The sequence below is a fragment of the Elephantulus edwardii genome, unplaced genomic scaffold (genome assembly GCF_000299155.1).
Source record: "Elephantulus edwardii isolate Elephantulus edwardi_28Jun2011 unplaced genomic scaffold, EleEdw1.0 scaffold00026, whole genome shotgun sequence".
Lineage (NCBI taxonomy): Eukaryota > Metazoa > Chordata > Mammalia > Macroscelidea > Macroscelididae > Elephantulus > Elephantulus edwardii.
In genome coordinates, this window is record NW_006399776.1 from 12,975,452 (window position 1) to 12,987,536 (window position 12,085).

Here is a 12,085-nt window from a genome sequence, read left to right on the forward strand (position 1 = left end):
AGAGAAGTGCAGCAATGAATGAATGGAAATCCAAAATCTCTGTAAATGCTCATTAAAATAATTTTTTAAAAAAGACGGAAAAAAAATCATATGCAAGTAAGATCCTGCTGAAAATTAGAAAAAAAATGAAAGGAGCAGTACATCAACAGAAAACTGCCAAAAGTGCTGGCTGGATTTAGAAGAGGCCATGGCACTAAGGAAATTACAGCCAATGTTAGATGGATTTTAGCTAAAAGCAGAAAGTATCTGAAGAATGTCTGTTTCCTTAACTATGCAAAGACATTTGACAGTGTGGATCACAACAAATTGTGGCTAGCTTTGAGAAGAGTGGGAATTCTAGAACTTAATTGTGCTTATGGGAAATTTATAGTGGACCAGGAAACTATCAGAACAGAGAAAGGAAACACTGTATGGTTCAAAACCAGAAAAGGTGAGTGTCAGGGATGTGTCCTGTCTCCATACCTTTTTAATCTGTATGCAGAACAGATCATATGAGAGGCTGGACTTTATGAAGAGGAATGTGGCATCAAGATTTGAGGAAGACTTATCAACAATCTGTGTTATGCAGATGACATATTTTTCTTTGCTGAAACTGAAGAGGACCTGAGACATTTGCTACAGAAGGTACGATTAAAATTTTCGATATGGATTGAATCTCAAAATCAAGAAAACAAAGATTCTCACCACTGGGTAATGGCAGCAACATGATAGATGGATATGAGATTGAGATTGTTAACAATCTCAGCTTGCTTGGCTCCACAATCAACATTTTTGGCACAAGCAGTCGAGAAAGCAAAAGACAAATTGCATTAGGAAAATCTGCTATCAGGAACCTCTCCACAGTGCTGAAGATCAACAATGTCAGTTTAGAGACTATATAAGAAAATATTGTTGAAGATCATCCAAAAATGGTTAGAACAGTACATTGACAGGGAATTGCCAGATGTTTAAGCTATGATATCACTGCTGATGTCAGATGGATACTGGCTGAAAGCAGAAAATATCAGAAGAGTGTTTTGTATTGACTATGCAAAGGTGTTAGGCTTTGTGCATCATAACAAATTACGGTTTTTAAACAGACATCTTTGCTCTTGCTCCTTAGGACTTGTTCTTGAAAACAGTTTTGCTTATTGTAGTATGTTACGTGATTTGCTGACTGGTGCTTGCACCCACAGTGTTGGTTATGGATAGAAATAAATTTAAAGCATTGATAGCTTCAATATTTTTTTCCTTCTATTGTAGTCTTGCTTTTTGTTCCTGTTATGGAACTTTTTCCTTTTGTCCAGAAAGCTATAATTTTTTCAAGGTATGCACTTTTATTCAACTGATCTCAAGTCAAGTTACAAGTAAAAGTCCTACCTCCCTCCACATCTCAACCAAGCCCGGGAGACTAAAAGCCTTCAAAGTTCTAGAGTTAGTATAGAGGGGTAGGGTCCCCCAAAAGAAGCGCGATCAATGACTGGCCATTGAATATACAAACTAAACTAAAAGAACAAGTATTAAGTCAGAAGATGTTTTCTTTAAAAAAATGGATTTCATAATTTGTACAAAAGTAATGCTATCTATCACCCCTATCTGTGCATGGATTCAGGATGGAGGACAAGGGCCCTTCTAGTTAGAGGAAATAACAAATGCTTTTGGAAAGGCAGGGGCTTCCTGTCACATTACCATGTCATGATGTTTTGGAATGGCTATTATTAAAAAGAAGAAAGAATAATGTACACTCAAAGTCCTGAGCCACATTGAATAGCACAGGATAGGACAGAGTTCAGATATGTTGTTTATTGGGTCTCTATGAGTCATGCTCAACTCAAAGGTACCTAACAACACCAACAACAGCACAAGTTAGAGTTTGTTTAGTCTAAAATTGGCATAATGCAACTAACTAGACCACCTAGAAACATTAGCGATGGATGCTGGATGGGCTGCACTCTTTACTTTTGCTTGCTGATTCACATGTGATGGGAGGTGGGCAGAGAAGCCAGGATGGAGTCCCTATCCACACAGAGTATTTGCACTTAGGGGAAGCAGTTACCTTTATTTTTATTGTGCTTGAGGGGGGAGGGGGTGGTGCAGCACTGTGATCTTCTGCATCCTGTCAGCGATTGTCTGGTACCTGGCTGTCCCTCTGGACAGCTCTATGTAGGTGTAGAGGTCTTTTCTGACGATGACATTACACTTCTTGATGGAGTTGGAGATAGTTTCATGGATGCTGCAAGACTCTGTTCCCAGGTATGAGGGCTGGGAGAGGCTTGGGGCACTGGGAACTGGTGATCACCTGTCCATTGAGCATCTCATAACTTCTCCAGGAAGAACCAGCAGACTACCATAATCAAGACAAAGATCATCACGTTCCCTGAGTACAAACATCCTGGGTGGATGGACAAGCAGTGCAGCCCCTCCTTTGTTGTTGTGTACAGTAGAGTCAGAGCTCACCTATAGCTGACCCTCCAGCAGGTTTTCGGAGGCAGTTAATCACATGGAGGAGATTGCCCATCCTTCTCCTGCAGAGCAATGGGTGGCCTCAAACCATGTGACTTAAAGATTGTAGTGCAGCTTCTTGCTTCCAGAGCTCCCAGGGGTCCCTTTATTATCCACCACAAGAGGGGAGGACCTTCAGTGAGATGGATTGACATGGTGGACATAATGACTGCAACAATGAGTTTACACATGACAGAAAGAGTGACAATGTCCCAGGATAGGGCAAAGTTTAGATCTGTTCAAAGGGACTAGTTGTAGTCCACTCAACGATACCTAACAAAAACAAAAAGAAAAACTCATTACCATCTAATCCGTTCTGACTAAAAGTGGCCCTACCGTGGTTTCTGAGGCTGTTATTGTAATGAGGTGACTACCTACCTTCCCCTAACTGGTGAATTTGAAAAGCCAGAGAGATGTTGCTTTCAGGTTAGCACAGCAACTTCATAAGAACGACATCACTTGAACTCCCTTATTTATCATTCCTTTACTTGCTTTGTCCGAATCATATATGCTTTTATCCTAGGTCTGAGGTTTTGGTCTATTTTTCACACTAATTACTAAGACACTCTGATGATAGTTTCTCTGTGTAGTCCTGTCACTTTTACATTATATATATATTTTGGGTTTGCCATTAAATTAATAGTTTAACATTTTTTATTTATGTGTTAAATTGAACTTTTCAATAAGACTTTTTTTATGACTTTTTTATTACTTTGAACTTTTCTTGTTGTTTATTGCTTTTACCTTAAAGGCTGTTTCTTTTAATACTAAAATAGCTTAACATATGTACATTATTATTTTCTTTTTTAAAAAAGTTATTTTATACTGAAGAATTTGTAATCATGGGCTTTAGATGTATCTTTGCTAAATATCGTGTAGTCTTTGTCATTGCTTGCTATGCCTCTAAGAACTGGACAATGAATACAGATAATGAAAGAAGAATGATGCCTTTGAGCTGTGGTATTGGAGAAGAGTACTCAATATCCCACGAACTGCCAAAATTTAAAACAGATATGTCTTGGAGAAAGTGAAGCCAGAGTACTCCTTGGTAGCAAAGATCACAAAGCTTCATCTCACACACTTTAGACATCTTGCTAACACAGCCTTAGAAAGGAACATCATGCTTGGTAAACTCTTAACAAGATAAATTGATGCAGTGACTATCACAATGGGCTTAAGTGTGTTAGAAAGAGGGGATGAGCATGGCACAGGATAGGACAGGATTCACACCTGTTGTTCATCTGGTCACTCTGAGTCATACCCAACTGCACCTAACAGCAGCAGTAATTAATATAATATATACTGTGACTTAATCAACAATTTACACTTGAGGATAGAGAATATCAAGAGAGGGTTGTTTCTGAACTGTCAGAGTGAATAATACCCATGAAGGCTGAACCGGTTACTTCTCACTTTAAATCTCCATTTTTGAGGAAGAAAGTAGCATTTCTTTACAATAAAGAATAGTAGATTACATTAAGTGAGAGTATAGTGTTTTCACTATTTTTTGGACATTGAATAAAGGTAAAAGTTAAGTATGGATTCTGAATTACAGAAAGGTGGGCTGTGCTTTTTTCTTTTAAACAAAAATGTTTACTTGCTTTTATTTTATTTTCTGGCCAGTACTGGTGTAAGAAAATATTTCCATTCTCAACATGGTAATGTACTGCAGAGTCTGTTCCATTGGGAAAAATGTAGAGAGACACTGGATTCTTGCCTCAAGCCCACACTATAGTGATAGGGTTTTCAAAAAATAAAATTATATTGGTTATCAATGTTTCCCTTACAATATACTTCAAGAAATGCAGACAAAACCAGAGAATTTACAAACAAAACTCAAAAAAGGACTATCAGGGGATCTTCAAAAACAGCACCAAATATATTATTTAAAAAATAAAAATTATCTATACAAATACATCTTAAAAATATATTTCATAAACAACTGTTCATATATATCTTTTGAAAAATCTTTTGTTTTAAAAGATGGACACTTTTTTACCCATACTTGTCAACTAGTGCAAGCTGACTTTAGTGATCTTGTGATAGGAATGTCAGGCCCTGCTGAGAACTTGTAGCATCAGTTATGCTTTGATTAATATCAAAACAACCCAAGAATGGCCAGAAAGACTAACATCCTGGAGGACCTGGACATAATTCGTGGTCGTCATGGCCATACAATGTAGGGTGGCACCAGCTGGATGTCAGTTCAGAATGAAGGCGGCTGCTGGCTGAGGTATACAACTTCCAGCATGTCCCTTTCTCACCTCTCCCTGCCATCCTCCCCACTCACTGCCCAAGCAAACTCCAAGTCCCTAAACCTACCAGGAGTGAATGAATGAAGCTTTGGTTATGCTCTGAGTCAATAATTTTGTGAGGAAATTAATTAAAGAATGCCTAAGGCCGTAAACTGAAGCATTTCCAGTGTTCAGCTGTGGCCTCTTCAAAACTGCTATTTGTTGCACTATGAGTACACTCATTTTCTAAGAAGTACTTCTAGGCCAGGACAAAGAGGAGGCCCATAGGTCAGATATGCGAGTTTCCCTTAGCAAGTCAGCTCACCCTGCCACACTGCACACCACGACCTTCTCAGCTGCCAGAGAGGACAAGCAGGGACTGGGAAAGAGGGACAGGGAGGAAACAGTCTGGAGCTGGCATGTGCTCGACGACACATAACAACAACCACAACAACTTTTGGTTTTATTGACACAAAGGGAATGCTTAACAATTTTCCCCCCTGTAATTTTTTTAAAAAAGAAACTTACAATGGTTTAGTCAGATTTCTTATACCAGGTATAAAGTTTCATGTGCTCATTGGATATATATATATATATATAATGATAGATTCATTATACCAGAACCAGAGCCCGATTTGAGCCTGCTCCAATCCTGGAGCAGCCTGAAGCTCACTCTGTCAACAAGGAAAAACATTGGCACAGAGGTTTCTTTCTCTGTCCCTTGAAAATTGTAGGACATTCCATATCAGCCTCTGTCTATCTGTCACTGCATTTACTCCCCATTTTCTTTAATTGAAAGAAGGATCAATAGTCTGGAGTTACCATGAACAAAGATGCTCACTGAAATTTAGAAACCAAGCTACATTCTCCAGGGGAGATAGAATGATGAGGGAAATCGTGATTTTTGTATTGGCAAGTAAGCTCAGGAATGTGAAAGTTGAATTTTGTTGTTGTTGTTGTTGTTGTTGTTGAGATCTTTGAACCTGGGAGGCGAAGAAATGTTGCTCTGGGAAGGAAACTTAAATACTTATTCTGGACCTCAGTCTGACTTTCTAGGAAGTTTACTTAATCTCCAGGGTTGCTAAGGCAGAAGGAAGATCGAAGCAAGAAGCTTTACAAGGGGGGAAAAATATCCATTTCTAAGAATTCTGTGCTTCAGCTTACATCTATAGTGCTAATGTGCAGCTCCCTCACTTTCTACGAGTTCTGCCCTCCTCCACCCTTTCTAAATCTCCCAATTTGCAATTAGCACTTAAAAGACACAAAAAGGCATTCCTACCAGAAATTCTCACTTCCTGTGGATTTGATTCTGATTTCAGTTCTGATAAGGCCTGGGCTAGACACTTTACTTCTTGGCTATCAATTTCACAGATTCTCAATTCCATGAACTCGTTTTTGGTGACTTTTAAGATAAATTTTCCTATAGACCAGTTGGAGATGGGGCGGGGGAGAGGAGGAATTCTGAGATGCTGAATAACAATAATGTTTTCAGTCTTAGAAACAAAATTTATTTGGTTCAATTAGTAGCCCTTCATGTACCAAGTAGAGGCTGGGTGGCTGTAAAGTAGAATTCACAGCATTGGGCCAATGTAACAAATTTATCTTTCCCTCAGGAACTTAGAGATATTTGTTCTTCACTTCTGTAATAATGACATTTGGGTGGAGAGCAGGAAGGTGGAGTGGATAATATGGAAATTTGTTATCTGAGGTTTGATACCACTGCTGTACTATACCAACAGGAGCTCTGTCTCTATATAATCTGTTCAAAGGGAACAACAAGGGTCATGAGAATTCCTTCTACAGGTTATTACTAAGCAAAAAGCCTTGGGCTAATGTTTTCCTCAATACACTCAGATAGAAATGGAGAATAACACACAAAACTCCATGTACTGAGAATGCTGATCTCATTGAATCCAATGAACAAAGAGGAAATCTGCACCTAACTTTAACAGCCCAGTCCTTGTCATGTTGTGATTACTAAGGGTCAGGAGAAAAGGTCAGACAAGCAGAATTGCTAACTGGTTCTGTTTTTGTCATTTTATGGTCTCATATCTGATTCACTTCTGAACAGGCATTGCCAAATTAAAGTCCCACTTTGTTCCCTGTTCTCCTTAATGGCAGATTTTATTTGAGTGTTAGTGCAAACCTTTGGGATATTTGGATCTTGCATTCAATGAATGCATGGGGCTGTGCTTTGTGTTCTGTTTCCTAACACTCAGTGTTCATTATAGAATTTCTTTTAACTTTCTTACCTAACAGTAATAAGTGACATGAAGATGGTTTATTTGTGAAGGCTATCTTCTATAAATCTATCTGGGATAAGTTTCACCTTCCTCCCATTATTCAGCTACCATAAGGACAAAAAATGGAAGTTCAAGAGACTCCAAATTTAGTAAACCCTCAGTGTAAAAGAGGGCTCCAGTACCCTATCTGCCTCTCTGGGTTTGTTTTCACTTTTGACCTCCAAGGGTGCTTGCTAACTTATCAATATGCTTAAACAAGCTAAGAATTGGGTTAACTCCAACTCATAGTGGTTCTGTAGGACAGCACAAGAGTCTCATTTGGCCTTGCTGTGCTGTGATGAGTGTCTACAAATGATCTTTCTTAAAGTCTTTGAATGCCTGCAAAGTGTATTTTGTGATTTTAGGAGACATAAATCTTGGTTTCATAAATGGTCTTGATAACTCATTCAATTTCTTTTTGTGCTTGCTTTGCAGTGTGCTAGATCAGCACAAGGGGCACAGCTGAAAGATACAGTATCTAAACACAAACCAAACTAAGCCCACTACTGACTCACAGTGACTATATTTGGTTTCCAAAGTTGTAAGACTTTACAGGAAGAGATTGACCTTCTTAAAGGAACAGCTGACAGACAACTTCTTAAGAGAGTGCCTTATTTAGGGAGTGGGGAGCATAAAGTAATAAACAGATTAAGTTGGTTGAAAGGAGAGGAAAAAATTAAACCTATTAAGGGTTTCCAAAAATGAAAGTTAAAGAAAAAAAAAACATATTCAATACATACAATGAGATGTAGTCAGGAACAAGAACAATAACAACATAAAAGAACATCTACTGAGTTTCAGTGAGCTTTCTAAACAAAACTATCTCATCAATCATTGTGTAGTTAAAGACCCCGACTGTTCTCTACATGTATACTTCTTCCAACTCACTAATAGGTAAAATGCAAGAGAGCAGGACTTCTCCCTTATACTCTCTCTTTGGTATTTTGCTTTAGCTCATGGAATACAAACCATGCCTGGGTTTTGAAATCTGGTTGGAACTTGAGGATGCGGCAGAATGCTCCCTGCTCAGCCCTTTGGTCTGTGGAGACTCAACGGCACTTAACAACGAGAGAGAGCTCAGTTGGCTAGTGGACAGAAAGTGATGCTACCAAGCTAAGGGTGAGTGATTTTAATCTGCAGCCCTTAGGTCTGGTTTTAATTGTTTTTGGTCACACATTCTTCTAAGTGGTATAGCACTGACCTGTCCACTTGCCATACAGAGGTAACTCGTGGTTGTTGTGATGCTGAACACTGTGACACTGATGTGTCAAATGCAATAATGGCTACCCATGGCGGACAGTGTTTGGTGGCGCTCCCCGTTTAAAACAAACTTGGAAGCAGGAGTGCCATCCACTTCCATAATAGCTTGCCTCCAGAAACCCTATGAACCTGGAAAAAGGATAAAAGTTATATAAGTGTTCAGGTCTTTCATTTATAGGGTACCTGTGAGTCATCTAGGACTTGATGGCACTTAACAACAACAACATCTCTACCAAGTGTCTGTAGACTGACAGACTTTTGGAGGAACATTTTACAGGTGACAATACTTATGATGAGCTTTTGTTTTGTTTTGTTTTTCTATAAACCTATACTAATATGAAGCTCTGCTGGCTTAGTGAGAAGTTGCCCTGTCAACCCAAAGGCACATGATTTGAATCTACCAGCTGCTTCATGGAATAAATACAGGCATTCACTGTGAAGGCAGCTATGAATTGGTTCTGATTCAACAGTATGTAATAACAACAACAGCAGCAACAACGTACTGAGAGTATTTGTTGCTTGTGTTGTTGACTCATAGTCTTTATATGTATACATTCTCCTTCATAGTTTTAAATAATTTCCAACCTAGCATCTTTATAATCTTGCTTTACTAACTTCCAGCATTTCTTATTTATCAGGAAAAGTTTATTATCAGTCAGAACTCCTAACTTTTATAGTCTTTTCTTTCTATTCAATAGCATCTAAGGGAAATAATTATCCCATGGGCTTGTCAAAAGAACAGGAAGTCTGTCTTGGAAGAAGTGTAATGAGCATATTCCTCAGAGGCAATGAGGGTGAAACTGCCTCACATATATTGGGCCTGCTGTTAGGCGGGGCCAGCCCTTGAAAAAAGACCGCATGCTGGACAATGTGGAGGGCCAGACAAAGAGAGGAAGACTCTCAGGAAGATGGATTGACACAGTTCCTGTAACAATGGGCTCGATATAGCAGAGATCGTGATCATGGCACAGGAAAGGACAAGAGTCAGATTTGTTGTAAACCACTATGAACATGAACAATGATGAATTGTTGTTGACTCAGTGGCATCTGAAAACAACACTGTGACATCTAATTTAATGATAAATTTGTTTCTAGTTTTAATTCATTAGTTTATATTTGTTTCAGTTTGGTCTTAGTACTCTTGAAAAATTCTCATTTGTTTAAATATATTTTGTGCTCCAAGTTAGGTCTTTCTCCTGGCACTGTTATGTATTAAAAATTGGAGGTGAATAATCTCTCCATCGTTGCTTTATTACCAGCTCTGTGTGTTTCATCTTGTATGAGTTCTTCTAGGTGACTTTCTCTTTCAAGTCATGGATTTTTCTCTTTCATTTTCTTCAATACAATGTTTATTATACATCATCTTAAAGAAAACACAAATCTTTACCACTGCACCAATAAGCAATCTTGTGATAAATGGAGAAATGCTTATAGTTGCCAAAATCAAGGCCCAGGGAAGCATTAGCCAACAAATCAAAGAAGATTGTATTGCACCAATCTATTGTCAAGGACGTCTTTAAAGTGCTAAAGAGTGTCAATAACATTTTAAGAACTAAGGTTCACCTGATCCAAGCCATTCTTCAATCATTTCATATACATCTAAGAGTTGGTCTGTGGATAAAGAAGACCAAAGAAGAATTGTAGTGTTGACTAAGAATAATGAATACACCATGGACTGCTTAAAGAACCAGAAAATGTATTTTGAAAGATGTACAGCCAGATAGACTGCTCCTTAGAAACAAGGACAGTGAGACTTCTCATGTATTTTGGGCATATTGTCAGGAGAGGCCAATTTCTGGAGTAGGACAACATGTTTGAAAAAGTAGAAGCTTAGTGAAAGAGAAGAGTCTTAATAAGATGAGTTGACACAATGGCTAAAACAATAGATGTAAGTACAGCAGAAATTGTGAGGATGGTGCGGTTGTGCAGAGTTTAATTCTGTTGTACATGAGATAACGTGGAGGCAACATGTCAGCTCCTAAAACTAACAACCACCCCAAAATTGATTACAATTCTCAAATTTACAAATTTTATTATATCTCTTCTTTCTGAGGTGTGAAGTTTTAATATTTCTTTAGTCTTTCTTGACTTATCTTTGTTTTTTTTTTCTTTTTCCCTTCAAAAGCCCTTGTTTTTCTTTAATGAAGAGTATTTTTTCATTTTTCTTAAGGCATGCAACATATTTTTTTTGTTTCCTCCCTCACATTGTCTCATCAATTTAATTTTTTTCCTGAGAAAATTTATGTCTCTGTTGCTGATTTCCTTAGCAATATTTCTTAGTTTTGATTCTTCACAAAGCTCTTCTGAGTATTTATTGGAAAATGAAGGTAACACTAGCAGAAGACTGGAAATAAAGCAGAGGGGAAAGCTGAGCAAAGTGAAATCATAGAGACAATTTCCTCGTGTGTGACTGGAGACCCATTCCATTGGGTGTCCTGCAAAAGTCAGAATATAACAAACTCTCAGTTACTCTACCCAAGCAACTGGGGACTATTTATGTGCCACTTTCCTTTAATCAGTTTTTGAGGCTGCTTCTAGGGAACATATCTTTAACAGGCCCAGCTGCAGAAAAAGTCTTGAGAAATGTCTTGAGAAAAAATAAGGCAAAGAAATACAGACATTGGGATTAGACTAACATAGCCGGAACCTGTGAGAGCACAGACATAAAGACAAGACCCCAATGATGATATCTGTTATGGAATTCGCACCACTACTATCAAGTGGATTCTGCCTAATATCTTAAATCTATTATGTTTTCTAAACTGTAATTCCTTACAGGAGGAAACTGTCCATCTTTCTATTATGTATTTCAACCATTGACCTTTTGGTTAGCAATACAAGCTAATTCATTATGTCAGCAGGGATCTTTATGACATCATTATATTTCTTTATTTGTTTTAGAACTTTTTGAGGGTAATTTAACTTTTTAAATTATTGTTCTCTGTGCTTTAGATGGATTATTCTAATAATTATGTAGCCTTAGAACTCATAGTCAAGAATATATGCTGCTCCAATCTGAAAAGGATAAAATTGATTCATGGGATCATCTAAAGATTAAATCCATGTGTGCATCAAAAACTTTTTTCCAACAGAGTGAAAAAAAAACCTACAGACTGGGAACAAACATTTGGTAATACCATCTCAGACCAGAGTCTTATAACAAAGTTTCCAGAATACTCCTGGGCCTACACAAGACAAAGAGTGATAACCCAATTATAAAATGGGCAAAAGACATGTAAAGAATTTTTGCAGATGAAGATCTTTGAATGGCAAACAGACACATGACGAAATGTTCCAAATCACTGGCAATAAGAGAGATGCAAATCAAAACCACAATGAGGTACCAGCTCACTCCAATAACAGTGACAAAGTTTAACAGGGCAGCAAGTAATAAATGTTAATGAGGATGTGGTTAAAAAGGGACTCTTGCAAATTGTTGGTGGGATTGTAAAATAGTATAACCATTCTGGAAGGCAGTTTGGAGCTTCCTCAAAAAGCTGAACATTTTCTCCATACGACACAGCTATTCCACAACTTGGCATATACACTGAGAAAATGAGAACTGAGGCACAAATGGAGATTTGTACACCAATGTTCATAGCAGCATTATTCATCATCCCAAGAATATGGAAACAGTCCAAATGTCCAACCACAAATGGATAGATTAAGAAATTATGGTACAGTCACACAATGAAATAGTATGCAGCATGCAGGAACAATGATTTTATAGATTATTACCTAACTTGGGAGGAACTGGAAAGCATTATGCTGAGTGAAATAGCTCAGTCCCACAAGGATAAATATTGTATAAAACCTTTACTGTAGAAT